Source organism: Aotus nancymaae, unplaced genomic scaffold (assembly GCF_030222135.1).
Source record: "Aotus nancymaae isolate 86718 unplaced genomic scaffold, 86718_ANA_hifiasm-v0.15.2.pri h1tg000007l, whole genome shotgun sequence".
NCBI classification, from domain to species: Eukaryota; Metazoa; Chordata; class Mammalia; order Primates; family Aotidae; genus Aotus; species Aotus nancymaae.
The window spans coordinates 41,194,440-41,217,891 of record NW_026988418.1 but is presented as its reverse complement, the minus strand read 5'-3'; the positions used below and the strand labels follow the sequence as shown (position 1 = coordinate 41,217,891).

The 23,452-nt window shown below is 42.7% G+C and overlaps 2 long non-coding RNA genes across 4 annotated transcripts in view; one reads left to right on the top strand and one right to left on the bottom strand.

The window, feature by feature from the left end:
• LOC105710443 (uncharacterized) overlaps positions 1–23,452 on the bottom strand; it is a 140,490-nt gene that overhangs the window by 43,462 nt on the left and 73,576 nt on the right. For 2 of the 3 annotated variants that reach the window (XR_001105787.3, XR_001105788.3), the window contains 2 exons: positions 20,766–20,879; positions 16,848–16,941 (listed from right to left, as the gene is read on the bottom strand). This is a non-coding gene — a long non-coding RNA (uncharacterized LOC105710443). Of the gene's footprint in view, positions 1–1,849; positions 1,972–16,847; positions 16,942–20,765; positions 20,880–23,452 lie in introns of all 3 variants that reach the window. The other variant, XR_010341216.1, reaches the window with a different exon arrangement.
• Positions 14,280–22,197, top strand: LOC105710442 (uncharacterized). The gene is made up of 3 exons (XR_001105786.3): positions 14,280–14,629; positions 16,814–16,986; positions 19,913–22,197. It is a non-coding gene; the product is annotated as an uncharacterized LOC105710442 (long non-coding RNA).

Here is a 23,452-nt window from a genome sequence, read left to right as displayed (position 1 = left end):
CAGTTCATCCATCTCAGCCTCAGCCCAGTTCTGTGCCCTTGCTGGAGAGGTGTTCTGATCATTTGAAGGAGAAAAGGCATTCTGGCTTTTTGAGTTTTTGGTGTTCTTTCATTGATTCTCATCTTTGTGACTTTATCTCCCTTCAATCTTTGAGGCTGTTGACCTTTGGATGGAGTTTTTGTGGAAACTTTTTTGTTGATTTTTGTTGTTGTTGTTTTCTGTTTGTTTTTCTTTTAACAGCCAGGCCCCACTTCCACAGGGCTGCTGCAGTTTTCTGGGCTTCTCCTATTTGCCTGGCTTCTCCTGCACATGGATGTGTCACCAATGGAGGCTGCAGAAGAGCAAAAATGGCTGCCTGCTCCTTCCTCTGGGAGCTCTGTCTCAGAGGTGCACCAACCTGATGCCAGGAGGAACATTCCTGTATAAGGTGTCTGGCAACCCCTGGTGGGAAATCTTGCCCATCCAGGAAGCACAAGATCAGGGACCCTCTTAACAAAGCACTCTGGCTACCCCTTGGTAGAGGAGGTGCGTGTGCTGGGGGAAATCTTACTCATCAGGACTGCCCAGATTCCTCAGAGCCAGCAAGGAAAAAGATTAAGTTCACTGATCTGCAGAGACCATGGGCACCCCTCCCCACAGGGACTCCATCCCAGGCAGATCAGAGTTCTGTCTGTAAACTCCTAGGCTGGAGTTGCTGAAATTCCCACAGGGAGGCCCCACTCAGTGAGGATAGATGGGTCCAACTTTGGCCTAAACAGGCAACCTGGCCATGATCTGCCACAGTCTCTGTGCTGTGCTGCAGGGAATGCTTCATGGGTCCAAACTACTCAGTCTCCCCGGCACCAGCAGGGGAAAATGGCAGACTGGAGCTGCAGTAATGGCTGCCACTCCTCCCCCTAAAAGCTTAGTCATGTTAGGCAGCAGGCAGCCACAGTGATGGTGGCTGCCACTTCCTCCTAGGAATTCTGTAGTCCTAGGCAGTCTGCAGCCGAGGGTCCACTGAGCATCTGCACAGCTCTGTGCTAGGGACTTAATGGTCCTGGTGGCTTGGGCTCATGAGGGCATCTCCTGATCCAGAGGATGCACAGATCCATGGAAAAAGCATAGTTTCCTGGGCAAGGTAACACAATCACTCACTGCCTCCCTTGGCTGGGGGTGGGAGCTCCCCTTGCCCCTTACAGATCCTGTCACAGCAGGATGGGCTGTCACAGCAACCTGCTTTTCCTGGCTCTCTGTGGGTCACACCAGCCACTCTAGTCATTCCCAACGAGAGAACCTGGATATCTCCATTGCCAGCACAGCATTCACTCACCGTTTCATTCTTCTCAGCGGGAGCCTCCAACCACAGGTGTTCCAAATCTTCAGGAGCCTCCAACCACAGGTGTTCCAAATCTTTCCAAAAGCCTTTCTCAAAAATGTCTACCAACTTTCTCTGTAATAAACTCTTAATTTGAGCACTAGATAAAGACCTTTTCCTCTCATTCTAACTTGATGCAAAGAAAGTGAAGAAATTAGAAAGATAAAAACATCTGCCAACTATACTAGGATCCTGAATTATATGAGGCGAATGCTTTAAGACTGCTTACTAGAGTCTCAGTTTGCTCAATTTACTTAGTGTTTAGAAAGCTTTATACAGTAAGAAGTATGATTATCTCATTTATTCTTGATGAGATATGGTAATTTCCATCTGATACTGGAAACCTGGCAACATAGAAATGCTGAATTCCAGGTACTTGTCAACCAGTAAGTTTGAAACCTGGATTTGTTTTTTATTATATGTCTGCCATGGACAAGTTACACCCATTAAAAACCTCAAGTTTTTCATCTGAAAAATGGGCATAGTAGCTACCTTGCAAGCTGTCTGTGAGGCTTGGAGATGAGGTATATAAAGTGCCACTCTATTTCATACTCTCTCCATCTGTTTTTGCTCCCTTATTTCTTTCCATTGTCAAGGGGCTCACCCTCTTCTCTCTATAGTACAACAAGAATGATATTTTATTATTTCAATGTTCATTCCCATTTGACCATGACAGCAATCTGTTTTAGCAATATCAGCTATACCAGTTCCACATTCACTCTGTTTCCTCTCCCTCAGCTTATAGGCATTAACTAGTTTCCCTTCAAAGACAATAGATTCTAATGCTAAAACAAAATGATTCCACCCCTGTGGAAACTCTCATGAAGAAAAAAGTTAAAGAACTTTCCAAAAAGTGTAAAAGATATCAGCAGCTGCTCTCTTACATAATGATACAATATTCTTGTGAAAAACTTGGGTGAGAGTCCAGGAAACATCTAAAGTGATCGTCTTTCTGAAGTAAACATCTGTGTTGATGGGAAATTGAGACATAAACACACATTCAGAATTCAAACACAATTCCCAAGTGTCACATTAGAATTCCATTGGTTTTTATGGAAAAAACAATAGATCTCTTAAGCTTTGTAAAATTTCAAGTAACAGCAGCCAAAGTCAACCACACAGGATTTTCATCTGTGTGTTTTGGGAAACAATTGGAAAAATTAAAACTGATTTTTTTTATGGATTTTGAATAACTTGGGCATCTTCAACAGTGCCTGCATCAGGTCTATGGTCCTTCTGTGCAACTGACACCAGCTATGGTATTTGTCCATAATGATACTTTCCTTCCCAGGCTAGTCATTGATTTTTCCATCCTACAAGACACTTAGTCATGAATGTTGTGTTTATATGCTCTGTTGCAGAAACATCCTGTACACCACAAGCAGCAAAGACTGTCACTCATGTGTCACTACCTTGAAAAAAATCCACATTTCTTCCTCCCATTCCCATTCTCTCATCCAAGGATAGGTCACAGTGGAAAGATTACTTCACTGGTCTTATAAAATACACTGGAGCAATCTCACTTCCTAAAGGAACCACACCCTTGTAATCAGAAAAAGAGAATACTGAGGCAACACAAAAATAAAAAGATAGTTACATGAAGCCATCCCATCTCCTTCAGAATGTCTGCCCCCTTTGGACAGGAAATAATTCTCCTCAGTGTTTGTTATGGTACCAAGTATAGGTTTATAGACAAGTGAATTCACAAAAGAAATCAATGATAAACCCGAAAGGCTTTTCTTAATTTTTTTTTCCTTTGCTTATTTTTAGTATCTTTCTGTAAAATCACATCTTAAAAAAAGAAAGGGATAAAGGAGCAAGGAAAGATGAAGGCAAGGGTATGAAGAAGCAGAGCAGCACTTTATATACCCCCTCTCCAAGCCTCACAGACCGCTTGCAAGGTAGGAGCTACCATGGCCATTTCACAAATGAAAAGCTTCAGGTTTTTAACTTGTCCATGGCCTACATATAGTAATAAACAAAGCCAGGTTTCAAACTCATGGGCTGACAAGTACCTAGATTTCAGCATTTCTCTATATCAGGGTAAATACAGAGCTCTTGACAATCAATTGAGCTAACAGTCAAGCTTAGAGAAAAAAATAAAAACTACTATGTTGGAATCATTTATTCTTGAAATCTGGATAGACTAAAGGTCATCTTGGCCATAAATCAGTATTAAGAAAGCATCTACAAAATGCCTGATTTTAAGCAACATAACTTCCTGATGAGTCCTCTGTAATAAAGTAGCTGCAAAATGTTTATATAATGAGGCAACTTGTTTTATGACATTACTACCCACAAACTGGTCAGGAGTTGAGGTCCTGTATTACTTTTCTATTGATGAGTAACAATTACCACAAATTTAGCAGCTTTAAAAAATCCCACTTATGGGAGTCGAACAATGAGAACACATGGACACAGGGAGGGGAATATCACACACCAGGGCATGTCAGTGGGTAGGGGGCAAGGGGAGGGAGAGCATTAGGACAACTACCTAATGGACGTAGAGCTTAAAACCTAGATGATGGGTTGATAAGTGCCGCAAACCACCATGGCACATGTATACCTATGTAACAAACATGCACGTTCTGCATACGTATCCCAGAACTTAAAGTAAAATTAATCCCACTTATTAGTGCATAGTTTTTGTAGGCCATAAGTCCATCATGGCATGGCTAGGTTCTCTTAAGCATCTGGAAGGCAATGAGTGTGTCCTGTTGAATGAATACTGCCCTTTCATGTATTCTCTCCCTCCTTGACCCTACCGGTCATTACTGCCTTGATTTCTGAAAGCATTGATTAAGCTTGTCTGTTTTTATTCAACATATCTTGTATACTATTTTCAATTTATGTCACTTTGTACCAGAGTTCTAGGATTATCCCCAAGATTTACCTCTTCTTCCTCTGGTTTACATGCTACACCTAATCCCCCACATTGGGAGTTTGATGGATTTGTCTCCCAGGATTAGGGTACGTTATACAGCAGAGTTGACTTTAGAAAGGGAGATCATCCAGGTGGTCCTGACCTAATTGCATGATGCCTTTAAAGGCAGAGTCTTCTCTGGCTGGCAGTAACTACTAAAAAAGTGGGGATGTCAGTACTATAAATGCAAAGGATGAATTCTGCCAATAACAAAACTGAGCTTGGAACTGGATTTTTCCTCCAGAAAAAAAAAAAAATTCCTTCAGGGAAAGATTTATCCAGGCCGACACCTTTATTTCAGCCTCATAAATGCTAGATAAAGGGGATTCCATGACAATCAAGACAAGGACTCTGTCCTCATGGAACTTAAAAAACCTATCAAGGAATAGCCAGGTGTGGTGGCAGTCACCTGTAATCCCAGCTACTTGGGAGGCTGAGGCAGGAGAATCTCTCAAACCCAGGAAGTGGAGGTTGCAGTGAGCTGAGATCATGCCACTGCACTGCAACCTGGGGGACAGAGCGAGACTCCATTTCATCTCAGATGAGCCTTGGCAACAGAGCAAGACTTCACTCCATCCCATTTCAGCTGTCCATGCTCTCAAAGCACTTCTGAACAACTCCAAAGTAACCCATATCATATTGTCCCAAAATTGCTTATTTATACATTCATCTCCTCACCATTTTGAGCTTCCTGAGGAAAGACACCGGGGGGAGAATCCAAGATGGCCAATTAGGAGCAGCTCAGGATTGCAGCTCCCAGTGAAAGCACAGAGGGTGAGTGGACGCTGCATTTCCAGATGGATTTTTATTGCCCACAGACCAGGAGACGCCCAGGCAGAGGAGCCCCACGGGTCACCAGCGCGGCTGATTTGGCTGGTGCAGCTGCTATGCCGGGCACCATTTTAGCTGGCAATTGGAGCTCCAGGAAGGCAGAGTTGCCCAATCATCTGATTAAAAAGGGGACTGAAACAAGGAGCCAGGCCAGGAGATTCCCAGGCAAAAAAGCGCCATGAATCTCAGCGCAGCTGTTTCAGCTGGTACAGTGGGTCACTGCACCAGAAATCACACAGATCCCAGTGCCTTTTCAACAAGGAACTGAAACACCTGGGAGAGAGTCAACCGTTCAACTTAAAAAAAAAAAAGGCTCTGAGGCAGGGAGCCAGGTGATCAGGCTCAGCTGGTCCCACCCCCACAAAAAAACAGCAATTGGAAATGCTCTGGGTTGAGAGTTTCACAGCAAGCACAGCTGAACCTGGGAAGGTCCAGCTCTGTGGGGGAGGGGTGTCCACCATTACTGAGGCACTCGGCCACTACAGAGGTAGTCTGCCATTGCTGAGGCAGCCCACCATTGCCAAGGCAACCCACCACTATAGATAGAGTCTGCCATTACAGAGTTGGGCCGGCTTTGCCTAGGCAGTTCCACGGCAGCTGGGCAGAGCCCACAGCAGCTCAGCAAAGCCTCTGCAGGCAGTGACTAGGCTGCCTCCTAGCTGGGCAGGGCAGCCCTGATAAAAAGGCAGCAGCACAACGAAAACTCATAATTAAAGCCCTAACTACCCAGGACAGAGAACCTGGGGGGAAAAAAGGGGGGCTTTATGAGTTCTGCTGCAGCAGACCTAAACGTACCTGCCCAGCAGCTCTAAATGAACAATGGAGATCACAGCTCAGCACTGGAGCTCCTATAAAGGACAGACTGTCTCCTCAAGCAGCTCCCTGAGCCCCGCATATCCAAAGAGTCACCTCATAAAGGAGAGCTCAGACTGACATCTGGCGGGTATCCTTCTGGGACAAAGGTAGCAGAAGAAGAAACTGGCAGCAATCCTTACTGTGTTCTGCAGCCACTGCAGGTGATCCCCAGGCAAGCAGGGCATGGAGTGGACCTCCAGCAGTCCTACAGCAGAGGGGCCAGACTGTTAGAAGGAAAACTAAGAAACAGAAGGAAATAACTTCTTCATCAACAACAAACTGGACATCCACTCAGAGACCCAATCTGAAAGTCAACAACTTCAAAGATGACAGGTGGATAAATCCATAAAGATGGGAAGAAACCAGCGCAAAAAGGATGAAAGCACTCGAAACCAGAAGGCCTCTCCTCCTACAAGGGATCACAACTCCTCACCAGCAAGGGAACAAGGCTGGATGGAGAATGAGTGTGATGAATTGACAGAATCAGGCTTCAGAAGGTGGGTAATAAGAAACTTCTGTGAGCTAAAAGAACATGTTCTAACCCAATGCAAAGAAACTAAGAACCTTGAAAAAAGATTTGATGAAATGCTAACAAGAATAGACAACTTAGAGAGGAATATAAGTGAATTGATGGAGCTGAAAAACACAACACAAGAACTTCGCGAAGCATGCACCAGTTTCAACAGCCGAATTGACCAAGCAGAAGAAAGGATATCAGAGGTCAAAGATCAACTCAATGAAATAAAATGAGAAGGCAAGATTAGAGAAAAAAGGGTGAAAAGGAATGAACAAAGTCTCCAAGAAATATGAGACTATGTGAAAAGACCTAATCTACGTTTCATAGGTGTACCTGAATGTGAGGGAGAGAATGAATTCAAGCTGGAAAATACTCTTCAGGATATCATCCAGGAAAACTACTGCAACCTAGCAAGGCAGGCCAATATTCAAGTCCAAGAAATACAGACAACCCCACAAAGATATTCCTCAATAAGAGCAACCCCAAAGCACATAATCATCAGATTCACCAGGGTTGAAATGAAGGAGAAAATGCTAAGGGAAGCCAGAGAGAAAGGTCGGGTTACCCACAAAGGGAAGCCCATCAGATTCACAGCAGATCTCTCAGCAGAAACCCTACAAGCCAGAAGAGAGTGGGGGCAAATATTCAACATCCTTAAAGAAAAGAACTTTCAACCCAGAATTTCATATCCAGCCAAACTAAGCTTCATAAGTGAAGGAAAAATAAAACCCTTTGCCAACAAGCAAGTACTCAGAGATTGCATGACCACCAGGCCTGCTTTACAAGAGCTCCTGAAAGAGGCACTAAACATAGAAAGGAATAACCAGTACCAGCCACTCCAAAAACATACCAAATGGTAAAGAGCATCGACAGAATGAAGAAACTGCATCAACTAACGGGCAAAACAGCCAGCTAGCATCAAAATGGCAGGATCAAATTCACATGTAACAATATTAACCCTAAATGTAAATGGGCTAAATGCCCCAATCAAAAGACACAGACTGGCAAATTGGATAAAAAGGCAAAACCCATCGGTGTACTGTATCCAGGAAACCCATCTCACATGCAAGGATACACAAAGGCTCAAAATAAAGGGATGGAGGAAGATTTATCAAGCAAATGGAGCGCAAAAAGAAGCAGGAGTTGCAATTCTCGTCTCTGATAAAATAGACTTTAAACCAAAAAACATCAAAAGAGACAAAGAAGGACATTACATAATGGTAAAAGGATCAATGCAACAAGAAGAGCTAAAGATCCTAAATATATACACACCCAATACAGGAGCACCCAGATACATAAGGCAAGTTCTTAATGACTTACAAAGAGACTTAGACTCCCACACAATAATAGTGGGAGACTTTAACACCTCATTGTCAATATTAGACAGATCAACAAGACAGAAAATTAACAAGGATATCCAGGACTTGAACTCAGACCTGGACCAAGCAAACCTAATAGACATTTACAGAACTCTCCACCCAAAATCCACAGAATATACATTCTTCCCAGCACCACATCGCACCTACTCTTAAAACTGACCACATGATTGGAAGTAAATCACTCCTCAGCAAATGCAAAAGAACGGAAACCATAACAAACGGTATCTCAGACCACAGTGCAATCAAGTTAGAACTCAGAATTCAGAAACCAACCCAGAACTGCACAGCTTCATGGAAACTGAACAACTTTCTCTTGAATGTTGACTGGATAAACAATGAATTGAAGGCAGAAATAAAGATGTTCTTCGAAACCAACGAGAATGAAGACACAATATACCAGAATCTCTGGGACACATTTAAAGCAGTCTCTAGAGGAAAATATATAGCAATAACTGCCCATATGAGAAGCAAGGAGAGGTCTAAAATTGACACCCTATCGTCAAAATTGAAATAGCTAGAGAAGCCAGATCAAAAAAACTCAAAACCTAGCAGAAGACAAGAAATAACTAAGATCAGAGCAGAACTGAAGGAGATAGAGACACAAAAAACCCTTCAAAAAAATCAATAAATCCAGGAGCTGGTTTTTCAAAAAGATCCACAAAATAGACAGACCACCAGCCAGATTAATAAAAAAGAAAAGAGAGAATAATCAAATAGATGCAATAAAAAACAATAAAGGGGATATCACCACAGATTCTACAGAAATTCAAACCATCATCAGAGATTATTACAAACAACTCTATGCACATAAACTAGTAAACCTGGAAGAAATGGATAAATTCCTGGACACTTGCCTCCTCCCAAGCCTAAACCAGGAAGAAGTCGAAACCCTGAATAGACCAATAACAAGTTCTGAAGTTGAGGCAGCAATTAAGAGCCTACCACCCAAAAAAAGCCCAGGTCCAGATGGGTTCACAGCCAAATTCTACCAGACATACAAAGAGGATTCCTTCTGAAACTATTCCAAATAATTCAAAAAGAGAGAATCCTTCCCAAATCATTTTATGAGACCAACATCATCCTGATACCAAAACCCAGAAGAGACTCAGCAAGAAAAGAAAACTACAGGCCAATATCCATGATGAACATAGATGCAAAAATCTTCAATAAAATACTGGCAAGCCAATTGCAACAGCACATCAAAAAGCTTATCCACTGTGATCAAGTAGGATTCATCCCGGGGATGCAAGGCTGGTTCAACATACGCAAGTCTATGAACGTAATTCACCACATAAACAGAACCAAAGACAAAAACCACATGATTATCTCAATTGATGCAGAGAAGACCTTTGACAAAATTCAACAGCCCTTTATACTAAAAACCCTCAATAAACTAGGTATTGATGGAACGTATCTCAAAATAATAAAAGCTATTTACAACAAACCCACAGCCAATATCATACTGAATGGGCAAAAACTGGAAGCATTCCCTTTGAAATCTGGCACTAGACAAGGATGCCCTCTCTCACCACTCCTATTCAATATAGTACTGGAAGTTCTAGCCGAGCAATCAGGCAAGAAAAAGAAATAAAGGGTATTCAAATAGGAAAGGAGAAAGTCAAATTGTCTCTATTTGCAGACGACATGATTGTATATCTAGAAGACCCCATCATCTCAGCCCAAAAGCTCCTGAAACTGATAAGCAACTTCAGCAAAGTCTCAGGATACAAAATCAATGTGCAACAATCACAAGCATTCCTATACACCAATAACAGACTTAAAGAGAGCCAAATCAAGAACAAACTGCCATTCACAATTGCTACAAAGAGAATAAAATACCTAGGAATACAACTAACAAGGAATGTGAAGGACCTCTTCAAGGAGAACTACAAGCCACTGCTCAATGAAATAAGAGAGGACACAAACAGATGGAGAAACATTCCATGTTCATGGTTAGGAGGAATCAATATCGTGAAAGTGGCCATAGTGCCCAAAGTAATTTACAGATTCAACACTATCCCCATCAAGCTACCAATGACCTTTTTCACAGAACTGGAAAAAAACACCTTAAACTTCATGTGGAACCAAAAGAGAGCCCACATAACCAAGTCAATTCTAAGCAAAAAGAACAAAGCAGGAGGCATCACACCATCCGACTTCAAAATATACTACAAAGCTACAGTAATCAAAACAGCATGGTACTGGTACCAAAACAGAGATATAGACCAATGGAACAGAACAGAGGCCTCGGAGGCAACACAACATATCTACAACCACCCAATCTTTGACAAACCTGACAAAAACAAGCAATGGGGAAAGGATTTCCTCTTTAATAAATGGTGTTGGGGAAACTGGCTAGCCACGTACAGAAAGCAGAAACTGGACCCCTTCCTGACACCGTACACTAAAATTAACTCCAAATTTAGCGTAAGACCTAATGCCATAAAAACCCTATAAGAAAATCTAAGCAAGGACATAGGCATAGGCAAGGACTTCATGACCAAAACACCAAAAGCATTGGCAGCAAAAGCCAAAATAGACAAATGGGACCTAATCAAACTCCACAGCTTCTGCACGGCAAAAGAAACAGTCAATAGAGTGAATCGGCAACCAACAGAATGGGAAAAAATTTTTGCAGCCTACCCATCAGATAATGGGCTGATATCCAGAATTTACAACGAGCTAAAACAGATTTACAAGAAAAAAGCAAACAAGCCCATTCAAAAGTGGGTGAAGGATATGAACAGACGCTTTACAAAAGAAGACATACATGAGGCCAAAAAACATATGAAAAAATGCTCATCATCACTGGTCATTAGAGAAATGCAAATCAAAACTACATTGAGATACCATCTCACGCCAGTTAGAATGGCGATCATTAAAAAATCTGGAGACAACAGATGCTGGAGAGGATGTGGAGAAATAGGAACACTTTTACACTGTTGGTGGGAGTGTAAATTAGTCCAACCATTGTGGAAGACAGTGTGACAATTCCTCAAGGACCTAGAAATAGAAATTCCATTTGACCCAGCAATCCCATTACTGGGTATATATCCAAAGGATTATAAATCATTCTACTATAAGGACACATGCACATGAATGTTCATTGCAGCACTGTTTACAATAGCAAAGACCTGGAACCAACCCAAATGCCCATTGATGATAGACTGGACAGGGAAAATGTGGCACAAATATACCATGAAATATTATGCAGCCATCAAAAACGATGAGTTGATGTCCTTTGTAGGGACATGGGTGAACCTGGAAACCATCGGGCTCAGCAAACTGACACAAGAACACAAAATCAAACACTGCATATTCTCACTCATAGACGGGTGTTGAACAATGAGAACACATGGACACAGGGAGGGGAGCATCACACACTGGGGTCTCTTGGGGGGAAATAGGGGAGGGACAGTGCGGGGTGGGGAGTTGAGGAGAGATAGCATGGGGAGAAATGCCAGATATAGGTGAAGGGGAGGAAGGCAGCAAATCATGCTGCCATGTGTGTACCTATGCAACAATCTTGCATGTTCTTCACATGTACCCCAAAACCTAAAAAGCAATAAATAAAAAAAAAAGAAAGACACCAGGCATAGCACTTGGCACATGGTAGGAGGCAACAACAATGTTCACTGAGTGAACTGAATGAATAAATACTGATGCCTTAAGAGGCAACAAACTCCTGCCTCACAGATATTTAAACCAAGACTGGATAATCATTTAGTGGGAGATGCAGAGAGAATTGAAGCAACTGATTCCTGGACCACTGAATAGGACCCTCCCAATATGAGTTCCTTGGGACTAGATGAAGAAAGCTAGCAAATGAAAAGTCGCATGGAAGAGAAAGTGCTATGTTCAAGGAATAGCAAGTGGCCCTTTTGCTTGGAAAAGAGAGGACAGGATGGAGGTAGGATTCCAGCAAGAAAGAGGTGACACACCCAAGGAAGTAAAGGGAAAGTATTGAATACATCTATTCTTTAAGAGGAAGGGGCAAGGTAAAGTATCCACCCTGGGATGCCAAAGCCAACAGAGATGAGCAACAGCAGGCAGCTATTTCCAGTCGTGGATCTGAAGGGGCAGAAGAAGCAGAGTTACCAGAACTCTGTGAAAAAGGTGTGGCTTGATGGAAGTTATGAACTGGATAGAGAAACAAGAGAAACAAGATCAAGGACTGACAGGAAGAGAGGGGAGGAATTAACATCCAGACATCCACCTCCCTCTGTCAATGGCCAAATCCAATGAAGAGCTAGAGAGTGAGGAAGCCCAGGTGAGGCATGTAGAAGCTAGGCTCCCAAATCCCAGAGCAGGGCAGAGAATGCACCTGGAGAGCCTGACGGAGCGTAAGCAGCACAGATGGGGAAAGGGAAGCAGAGCCCGCCTGTACCAGGTCTCGAGGGGTAGGCGAGGGGCTTAAGCATCATGCAGGGAGCCCTCAGGAGACCCTGCAGAGTTTGAGGCATGATCCAGGCTCTGCCTGAGGATGACTAATTTAGTGGCTGTCATCAGAACGAACTCTGAATGAGAAGAGGCAATAGAAGGGAGGGAAACAAACAAAGAAACCACCAAAATGGTTGAAGCAGAAGGGGAGGTGTCTGAAGGAGGGGATGTGCTCATCATTGCTCTCAGCCACTCACAGGCTTCTCGTCCCCCAGCAGCTTGCTGCTTGCTTATTACCTTCCAGGTGAGCAGTGCACAAAGTCCTGGGGTGGAGAAGCAAGGTCTTCTCTACACTGGGAAAACGCATCTGTTGTTTACCTTTGAGGCTCTCTCTGATGTTCATTCACCTCCTTTCCTCTGTGGCTGAAATTTCACTGAGCATTGCCAGCAGAAAGGAGCAGCAGAGACTGAAGGTCACATCCAGAGCAGAGGGCAGTCACTGAGTTGCTTAGCACAAGAAGCTACTAAGTGGATAGAGACCTGCATGGAGAAAGCTCTGCTTGATTGTCAGTAGCCACTTCCTAAAGATTCTGATGTTCTGATGCTTTTCTACCCTTTTCTTCCTTATAGTGACCAAACCATCCTGCCTGCCTTGCCCTTTCCAAAAACTGTCTTCCCCGGGTCTCATGTCAATGGACTTCCTTGGAATCCAAAGTCACTCTGACAACTCTGTGGTCAACTAGACTGGCACAGAGATGACCAGAAGATTAATATTGCTCCATGAAGCTTTGTCTTTCTGCATGTGTACATCCAGACTTTCTTCTTCCGTTACCATTGCTCTTGTCTCCACGGAAGCTACATTGCACCAAGTGGGCACAGGCTTCGGTGGACAGAGCCAGAGTGACCGCCTGGTAGTGCCCTTCATCAAGTGGATAGGAAATAGCTCCAGCTGTGTTTCTTGTTAACTGTTCAGAATAATAGTCTTTGTTTTATTGGTATTATTACAGAAAGTTTCCTGAAAAAGAAAAAGCAGCTGCTGTTTGAGTTCTCAGCTGTTTTCTGATGCACTATGCATCAGGCCTCATTTGATTGGGATTTATGTCTTATTTTCTTCACTGCTTCATTAAAAGCTTAGCACTACTAAGAGGATTATTTACACATGGTATCGCTGAGACCTGGAGAGTCTTTAAAGATCTGTCTCTGAACAAACTCCTTGCCAGGCTTTTCATGATCAAGGTGTGGAGGGAAAGAGCATCCAAAAAAAGAAAGAGGCTGAATTACCACACACTTAGAGTTCTTCCCATACTCATGACACTGCCACGTATCATCAGCAACATGAATCAACAAATCCCAATAAGTAAGTTTCTGTTTCAGACTGAAGGGTAAAATGATACAAAACAGCAATACCAAGCATGTGACACACACACACACACACACACACACACACACACACACTCTCTCTCTCTCTCTCTCTCTAACCTGTTCTAAAGCAGTCCTTCTCCCATGATTGGAAGCCACATCCCAACTGGAATTCTTACAACAAATAAAGTGTTTATGAGCATCTTCCCCACTCCCCCAACATCTGCCAGTCTGTCCACTCCCAGGGACAACAGGAACACAGGGCAACCGACCCATGGGCTTTTGCTTAGACTCAGGGTTGTGGTGGAGACAATCAGACACCCCGCAATGGAAAATAGCAAGGCCAGCTGAAGGCCAAAGTGGCAAGAGACCACTTGGAAACCACAAGTGTGTGCCCTGAAACAGTAAATAGCATTGTGTGAATTCAGCCATCCTGTTGATGAAGTCAGCACACAAGTATTTATCTCACCACAGATAAATACTTTTTTTGTTTTTGTTTTGTGACATGTTTTTAAAAAACAACTTTGATGACAGAAGAAAAAAACACTTTCTTTAACCCTCTCAATTTGTGTTTCTAAATCTGTTTTCTGTGCTAAGAACTGCACAAACAAATGATTTGCATTGTAATTCTGATGTAATCTAAATCTCATTTCTATAACTAGGTTGGTTTTTTGTCTTTCAAACAGACATGAGACAGCTGCCTTCCCAATACAGCCTTGTGCAAAAAGGGGAGGTACAACCCAAAAAGGGCTGGTAGCCGGAATTTCCCCAGTGTGGGCAGGAGACCTGGCAAGCTACAGGAGGATGGGGAGGACTGCGTGGACGGACAGGACCCATGTGTCGCTGTGACCATCACTCACGCAGCTGCTCGTTCTTTTATCTTCTGAAGGGTGGTTCTTGGCTGCTGACTTCACTTTCAGAAAGCACCCCACCTTCACAAACCTCGAGGATCATCTTCTACTTTGTATACTATTTTCTTGAGGAAAAAAGAAATGCATCTGTTTAGAACACTCTGAGAACAGGGAAAAGTGAGTAAACAAGCTTACTTTTTCCCCTGGATGGAACATAAGTTCTTCAAGGGTAGATGCATAGTACAGGGGGTTTGTTGTGAACTAGCGATGTAATATTAAAATAAGCCAGTTAGGGGAATGGTGGGCTTCTTTTCAAATCAGACCCTCCCTGAAGTGGGAAGGAAGAGAATACCAGGGTCTGGACTTTTTTGTTTTTTCAAGAAAACGTTTTGGGTTTTTTTATTTTTGTCAAAGAAATTGTTTTTGACTGTAAAATTTAAAAAAGGTTTATTTTTTCAGCCTGCACTAAGCAGTTCAGCTTATGAATATAAATGATCCCTGGCTTTTGTCATTAGAATGAGTTGTTTAAATGTACAGTATTCAAAGACAATATTCTCAAACCGTTATAAGCAGGATTCTTTCATTCTTCATTCAAGTAAACATGTCTCAACATGTCTATGGGTCTGGCATTGGCAAGGGATGTTCTTTGAGAATCATTTTCCAGGTAGAAGTTGACGATGAACCCTTCCTTTTACCCCACCAATTAATAATGACATATGCTTGAAATGCAGCTGTCCAGGGTCCCACCTACATGATCTGCACATGCAGAACAGGGAACGCTAACTGGCATTAAGGTACATAGGAGAAAACATACAGCACAGCACTTACGCACACTGACTCCGAAGCTAGCTGTCTGAGTTCAGTTCCCACCTCTGCCACTTGCTAGATCAACTAAAAAAACAATTTCTCATTCAAGTAATAATACAAACGATTTAGACAAGGACTCAGCACACAGTAAGTACTCTACTAAGTGTTAGTTATTATTAAGAGCCTGTTAACAGGGCCATAAGCCACCACACAGGGGCTCAGTGAGGACCCAAGACCTAGCCTTCCTCCAGCTGAAGTGGCTGGAGTCATTCTCCTCACTCCCCACCAGCCCTGCTAATGCTGCCCTGTCTTGCTAGTGATACCACCCTGATAACATGAATGGCTTCACCGCCGCCTTCTCCAGCCTTTCAATGCTGCCCTGTCCGTCTCCTGAGTTGATCCTGTGGCTCTCTCAAATAGAAGGCAGGATCTCTTTCCATCATTGTTGCATCTTTTTACCAGACGTCGAAGTGTGACCTTGATCTCTCTGTTTTTTAATAAATCTCCCATAAAGGGCAGCCTGCTCTTTTAGTTTCCTTTAGAACTATCTTCCAAATAACTCAAGAAAAGCAACCCGCTGGGCAAAGTCAGAAAACATTTGAGTGGCAGCATAAATAACCTGTTGAGCAAGTCCCTTCCCAGTGATTATGTTACTGTTCACCGAGGTAGGTAGACATCTTGAGCTCACCCTATACGTGAGTATCGTTATACTTTTTGTACAGTAGTAGCCACTTACCTGCAGTTTCACCTGCCATGGTTGCAGTTACCTGTGGTCCAAAGATAGAAGACTATGGGCAAACCTCACTTTATTGTGCTTCACAGATACTGTATTTTTTACCCATTGAAAGTTTGCAGCAACCTGCGTTGAGCAAGTCTATTGGCACATTTTTCCAACAGCATGTGCTCACTTCAAGTCTGTCAGCATTTTTAAGAATAAGCTTTTTTTTTTTTGAGACGGAGTCTTATCTTGTCTTCTAGGCTGGAACGCGTGATCACGGCTCACTGCAACCTCTGCCTCCCAAGTTTAAGAGATTATCTCGCCTCAGCCTTCTGACCCACCACCACACCTGGCTAATTTTTTTATTTTTAATAGAGACAGGGTTTCACCATGTTGGCCAGGCTGGTCATGAACTCCTGACCTCAGATGATCCACTCATCTCAGCCTCCCAAAGTGCTAGGATTACAGGCGTGAGCTACCACACCTGGCCAAGAATAAGCTGTTTTTTATTTAAGATATATACATTGTTTTTCTAGACACAATGCCATTGCACACTTCATAAGCTACAGTGTCATGTAAACATAATTTTTGTATGCACTGGAAAACCAAAAAAAAAAGTGTGACTCACTTTACTGAGATATTTGCTTTATTGTGATAGTCTAGAATCAAACCTACACTATCTCCAAACATGCCTGTACAGAAAAATAAGATTTGAAAGAGAGATCACATTCACATAACTCTTATTATGGTATGTTGTTATAACTGTTCTATTTTATTATTAGTTATTGTTGTTAATCTCTTACGGTACCTAATTTACATGTTAAACTTTATCATAGGTATTTATGTATATAAGAAAACATACTTGGATACCTTGATAGTGTGATCTCCAAAGCACCACGGAGCAAAGCAGCATGAGTCCAAACAGCCAGATATCTACCAGACAACTCCAGTCCCAGAGAAGAGTCTAAGGAAAGGAGGGCAAAAACCAAAGAATAAACTATCTTTAAAGGTGGGACAGATTCACTCAGTAGATATTTATAGGGCACCTGTACCGAGCACTGTGTGGTGCTGGGAATACAGCTCAGAACAGACTCTCTTCCCTTGTGGAGCTTATAACCCAGTGCAGGGAAGTAGTTAATAAACAAGGAAATTAGTAAAATATAAAATATACAGTATTGTCTGATGCTCAAATGTGCTATAGAGAAATAGAAATAAAGGCTGGGGGAAAAAGAGAGCCAGGGTGAATAATAGTCAAGATAAAGCAGAGAAATCTATTATAAGAGATAAGGGAGAAGGAATTGCTTTTCCCTACTCTCTATCATGCACTCAACACAACACTTCTGATATCAGATATGTGGGGGTTTTCCACACAGGACAAGCAAGCAATTCCATAGCAGACATCAGCTGAGTATCCTCTAATTCAATTCAATTCAGATACTGCCCACCTGTAGATAGCATCAGATCCCACAGGTTGAAGGCTTAGTCCCACAAGACTGCCTGTCACTTCAGATTCCAGTAGCAAGTAGCAGGTTGTCACCACGGTCTGACTGACTGGCTATAAACTGGGGTTCCCACAGTCCTTACCTTGGGTGCAATTGATTTGCTAGAGTGGCTCACAGAACTCAGGAAAACACTTTATTTACCCATTTATTATAAAGATGAAAGGGGCAAGGTATGGACCAAGTGGCATACCACTCTCCAGGAACCCCCACAAGTTCAGCTATTAGGAAGCCCCCCAAACCCAGCACTTTTGGGCTTTTATGGAGGTCTTTTTTTTTTTACTTTTATTTGTTTATCTATTTTTTGCTTTTTTATTTTTTTATTGTATTTTAGGTTCTGAGGTACATGTGCGGATCATGTAGGATTGTTGCATAGGTACAAACATGGTATTGTGGTTTGTAGCCTCCATCCCCCAGTCACCTATATCTGGAATTTCTCCCCATGTTAACTCTCCAAAACCTCCCCATCCCCTTCTGTGCCTCCCCTAGACCCCTGCAAGAGACCCCAGTGTGTGATGCTCCCCTCCCTGTGTCTGTGTGTTCTCAGTGTTCAACACCCACCTATGAGTGAGAACATGCGGTGTTTGATTTTCTTGTGTCAGTTTGCCAAGAATGATGGCTGTCCTTAGCAGTTTTTCCTTCATTTCAACCCTGGTGAATCTGACAATTATGTGCCTTGGGGTCACTCTTCTTGAGGAATATGTTTGTGGTGTTCTCTATATTTCCTGGACTTGAATGGTGGCCTGCCTTGCTAGGTTGGGGAAGCTCTCCTGGATAATATTCTGAAGAGTGTTTTCCCAGCTTGGATTCATTCCCTCCATCACATTCAGATACACCTATCAAATGTAGATTAGGTCGTTTCACATAATCCCATATTTCTTGGAGGCTTTGTTCATTTCTTTTCACTCTTTTTTCTCTTATCTTGCCTTCTCATTTTATTTCATAGAATTCATCTTCAATCTCTGATACCCTTTCTTCTGCTTGGTTGATTCAGCTACTGAAACTTGTGTATGCTTTGTGAAGTTCTAGTGCTGTGTTTTTCAGCTCCATCAAGTCATTTATGTTTGTCTCTAAGCTGTTTATTCTAGTTAGCATTTCATCTAACCTTTTTTCAAGGTTCTTAGTTTCTTTGCATTGGGTTAGCATGTGTTCTTTTAGCTCTGAGAAGTTTGTTATTACCCACCTTCTGAAGCCTGTTTCTGTCAATTCATCAGATTCATTCTCCATCCAGCTTTGTTCCCTAGCTGGTAAGGAGTTGTGATCCCTTGGAGGAGAAGAGGTGTTCTGATTTTTGGTGTTTTCATCCTTTTTGTGCTGGTTTCTTCACATCTTTGTGGCTTTATCTACTTATGGTCTTTGTAGTTGGTGACTTTCAGATGGGGTCTCTGAATGGACATCCTTTTTGTTGATGTTGAAGCTACTTCTTTCTGTTTCTTAGTTTTCCTTCTAACAGTCAGGCCCCTCTGCAGCAGGATTGCTGGAGGTCCACTCCAGACCCTGCTTGCCTGGGGATCACCTGCAGGGCTGCAGAACAGTAAGAGTTGCTGGTGGTTTCTTCTTCTGTTATCTTTGTCCCGGAAGGGTACCCACCAGGTGTTGGCCTGAACTCTCCTTTATGAGGTGTCTCTTTGGGTATACAGGGGTCAGGAAGCTGCTTGAGGAGACAGTCTGTCCCTTATAGGAGCTCAAGTGCTGTGCTGGGAGCTCCATTGTTACCTGCAGAGCTGCTGGGCAGGTACTGCTGCAGCAGAAATCACCTTTTCCCAGGTGCTCTGTCCTAGGAAGGTGAGGCTTTATTTATAAGTTCCTGATGTGCTGCTGCCTTTTTTCATAGATGTCCTGCACTGCACAGAGATAGTCTGGTCATGGTCTGCCAGCAGAGGCATTGCTGAGCTGCCACAGGCTCTGCCCAGGTGCTGTGTGAACTTTCTTGAGGCAGTTAGAACTGCCTCGGTATTGGCAGATACCGAGATGCCCTTCCCCCCACCAAGCTGAACCATCCTGGGTGCAGCTGCACTTGCTGCAAAAAAAACTCTCAATCCAGAGCATTTCAGATGGCTTGTTTTGTGGGGGTGGTACCTGCCGAGCCAGATCACCAGATCACCCCTGTTCCCTGTCTCAGCCCCCTCCCTTTCAGTTAAATAGGCGACTCTGTCTCCCAGGTGTTCCAAGTGCCAGTTGAAAAGGCCACCCAGATTTGTGTGAGTTTCTGTGCACCAACCCACAGCACCGGCTGAAGTGGCTGTGCTGGAAAGTCATGGCACTTTTTGGCCTGGGAATCTCCTGGTCTGTAGGCAGTGAAAACTCATTTGGAAATGCAGTGATCACTCACCCTCTGCATTGGTCTTTCTGGGAACTGAACTCAGAGCTGTTCCTATTCAGCCATCTTGGATCAAGTGATCAACTCAAAACTTTTTAATCTCTCTGCCCTTTCAGTCATTCTACTGGTGTTATCCAGCACTCACTGTGCCCAGGGGTCTCTGTGGAAGAAGCAGCTGGAAGCAGACCCAGAAAGAAGATTCAACCCTCTAGAGTGAAAGAAAGCAAAAGAATGGGACTGCTCAGGGGTGCAACCAACAAGTGCAAAAGGGAGCAAGGACTTCAAGCGATCCTGAGCTAAATTTGATTTCCATTATGGAGGACCTTTGGAGGAAGGGAGGACAGAGGTATCTATGAGTCAGTATGTGCAGCTCCTCACTGTGGGAATAAGTGCTGGGTGAGACTGTGCTGTGACTGCACAAAACAAAACCCCAAAGAAGGGCCACAGCATGAGCCCCACTGGCAGATGCTTGCCAGAGGGAAGCCAGTCACAGACAAGGTTATTAGAGCTCCCACCTCCACTGCTGGATCCCATTTTTAAGATTGAAAGTCTGAAAATTAGTGCCAATTTACAGGTCAGAGCTACTGAAAACTCAAATCATAATTAAGAAAGGGCAAATTCTATTTACCAAGAAAAACAAATTGCCACAAAGGGAGTGCTGGAACAAGTGCTAGGAACACACAGTGCCCATTTCATTCTTTTCTCTGGTATAAGGGTGTTTTAAAAGCAAAGAGGCAGCAGTTAGACAGGAAGCTGAGGGAACAGTGCAGACACACAGAGGAACGAACCTGGAGTGGGGGCCTGATGACCCTGAGCCAGGCATAGTCCAAATTGTATGTGGATCTGATCATGTTGCTCCTCTGTTTAAAACCCTGCAAAGGCCACCCACTCTGCTTTAAATGAATCCCAAACTCCTTCATGTGGCCCACAAAGACGCAGAATCTGGTTCCCTCCCTGGCCATATCTCACCATTCTCCAGAAAGGGATACACTGGTTGGTTTAAGCCAGGCAGGATCCACCACTGGAGCCAGATGTGGTATCCATTCCATGCCAGATGTTTAGCTGAGCAAGGCAGAACCCAACCTTAAAGACAAAAATCCAAGTCTGTTGAAGAAATGAAGAAATAGACACCAAAGAAGCAATCGACAAATACCCATTTTAAAGGTTAATCAACTTTCCAAAGCAGTGTTCAAGTTTTTCCACCATGTAAAAAATAAGTATTCTATCACTCTTGCATTGCTTAGAGAAGCTGTGATTCTTAGACTCAGACTCAGACAGAACTGTGGAGGTAGAGCTCAGTCTAACTCCCTCTTGTTACAGCAACTAGGCACAGAAAAGTGACATAATCTGCCCTAGGATACACATCAGTTAGTGCCCTTGGAAAGAATAATACCCAATTGTTCTTATTTCTGATTTAACACACTCATTCTAGTATGTCATTACTATACAACCAGGACAGAACCAAACCATGGGATTTATTGATTTGTTATTCTAAAACACACAGTTTATTGGCAGAGAGAATATGTTTGTTGAGTTTGTAAGGATGAAAGAAGAGAGCAGTTTTAACTTTGTTTTAATTCATGAACTTTCTTTTTTATATTTTATTTTATATTTTTTGTTATACTTTAGGTTCTGGGGTACATGTGAAGAACATGCAGGATTGTTGCATAGGTACATACATGGCAATCTGGTTTGCTGCCTCCGTCCCCCTGTCACCTATATCTGGCATTTCTCCCCGTGTTATCCCTCCCCAACCTCCCGACCCCCTACTGTCCCTTCCCTAGCCACCCCCCAAGCAGACTCAATGTGTGATGCTACCCTCCCTGTGTCCATGTGTTTTCATTGTTCAACACCCACCTATGAGTGAGAACATGCAGTATTGTTTTTCTGTTCTTTTGTCAGTTTGCTGAGAATAATGGTTTCCAGATTCATCCATGTCCCTACAAAGGACACGAACTCATCCTTTTTTATGGCTGCATATTATTCCATGGTATATATGTGCCACATTTTCCTTGTCCAGTCTATCATTCATGGGCATTTGGGTTTGTTCCAGGTCTTTGCTATTGTAAACAGTGCCACAGTGAACATACGTGTGCATGTGTCTTTATAATAGAATGATTTATAATCTTTTGGGTATATATCCAGTAATGGGATTGCTGGGTCAAATGGAATTTCTATTTCTAGGTCCTTGAGGAATTGCGACACTGTCTTCCACAATGGTTGAACTAATTTACACTCCCACCAACAGTGTAAAAGTGTTCCTATTTCTCCACATCCTCTCCAGCATCTGTTGTCTCCAGATTTTTTAATGATCATCATTCTAATTGGCATGAGATGGTATCTCAATGTGGTTTTGATTTGCATTTCTCTAATGACCAGTGATAAACATTTTTTACATGTATGTTGGCCTCATATATGTCTTCTTTTGAAAAGTGTCTGTGCATATCTTTCCATATGCAGAAAGCAGAAACTGGACCCCTTCCTGACACCTTACACTAAAATTAACTCCAGATGGATTAGACTTAAACATAAGACCTAACATCATAAAAACCCTAGAAGAAAACCTAAGCAATATTATCCAGCACATAGGCATAGGCAAGGACTTCATGACTGAAACGCCAAAAGCATTGACAACAAAAGCCAAAATAGACAAATGGGATCTAATTAAACTTAAGAGTTTCTGTACAGCAAAAGAAACAATCATTAGAGTGAACCGGCAACCAACAGAATGGGAAAAAATGTTTGCAATCTACCTATCTGACAAAGGGCTAATATCCAGAATCTACAAAGAACCAAAACAGATTTACGAGAAAAAAAAACAAACAAACCTATGCAAAAGTGGGTGAAGGATTTTATTTTATATTTTTAGTTTAGACTCAGGAGTGAGATCTGCAGGTTACATGAATATATTACATGATGCTAAGCTTTGTGTTTCAATTGAATCTGTCACCCAAATCCCAAACATAGTACCCTATAGGTATTTTTTCAACCCTTGGCCTCCTCCCTCTCAGTAACTGGTTTTCTGTTCCTGTTAATTCACTTAGGATACAGCCTCCAGTTGCCTCCACATTGCTGAAAAATACATGATTTCATTCTTTTTATGGCTGCACGATGTTCCATGGTGTATGTATATGGACCACATTTTCTTTATCCAATCCACCATTGATTGGACACATAGGTAGAGTTCATGTCTTTGCTATTGTAAATTCCCAGAACTTTCTAATGCATTTATTAACACTAAAAGCAAGAACTTTTCTTACAGTTGAGAAAATGTGATATCCAGAGCTTTGATAATAAGAATCCATATAGTAACAATAATTGGGCTTATAAGTCATGGTTCCCGGGCTGAACATCATTTGGGGAAAAGACAAGTTGTTGACTCTGCCCTCAACACTGGTGAGCTTGAGACCTCCTACGGGGTGCTCTTTTGGATTGGCTTTGATGTGAGGAGGCACTCTTCAGGGTACAGAGAGTAAATGCTCTTGTTGGTCCACTTTTTTATCTTTTTTTTTTAATTTTACTTCACATTCCAGGATACAAGTGCAGAACGTGTAGGTTTTTTACATAGGTATACGTGTGCCATAGTGGTTTGCTACACCTATCAACCCATCATCCAGGTTTTAAGCCCCACATGCATTAGCTATTTATCCTAATTC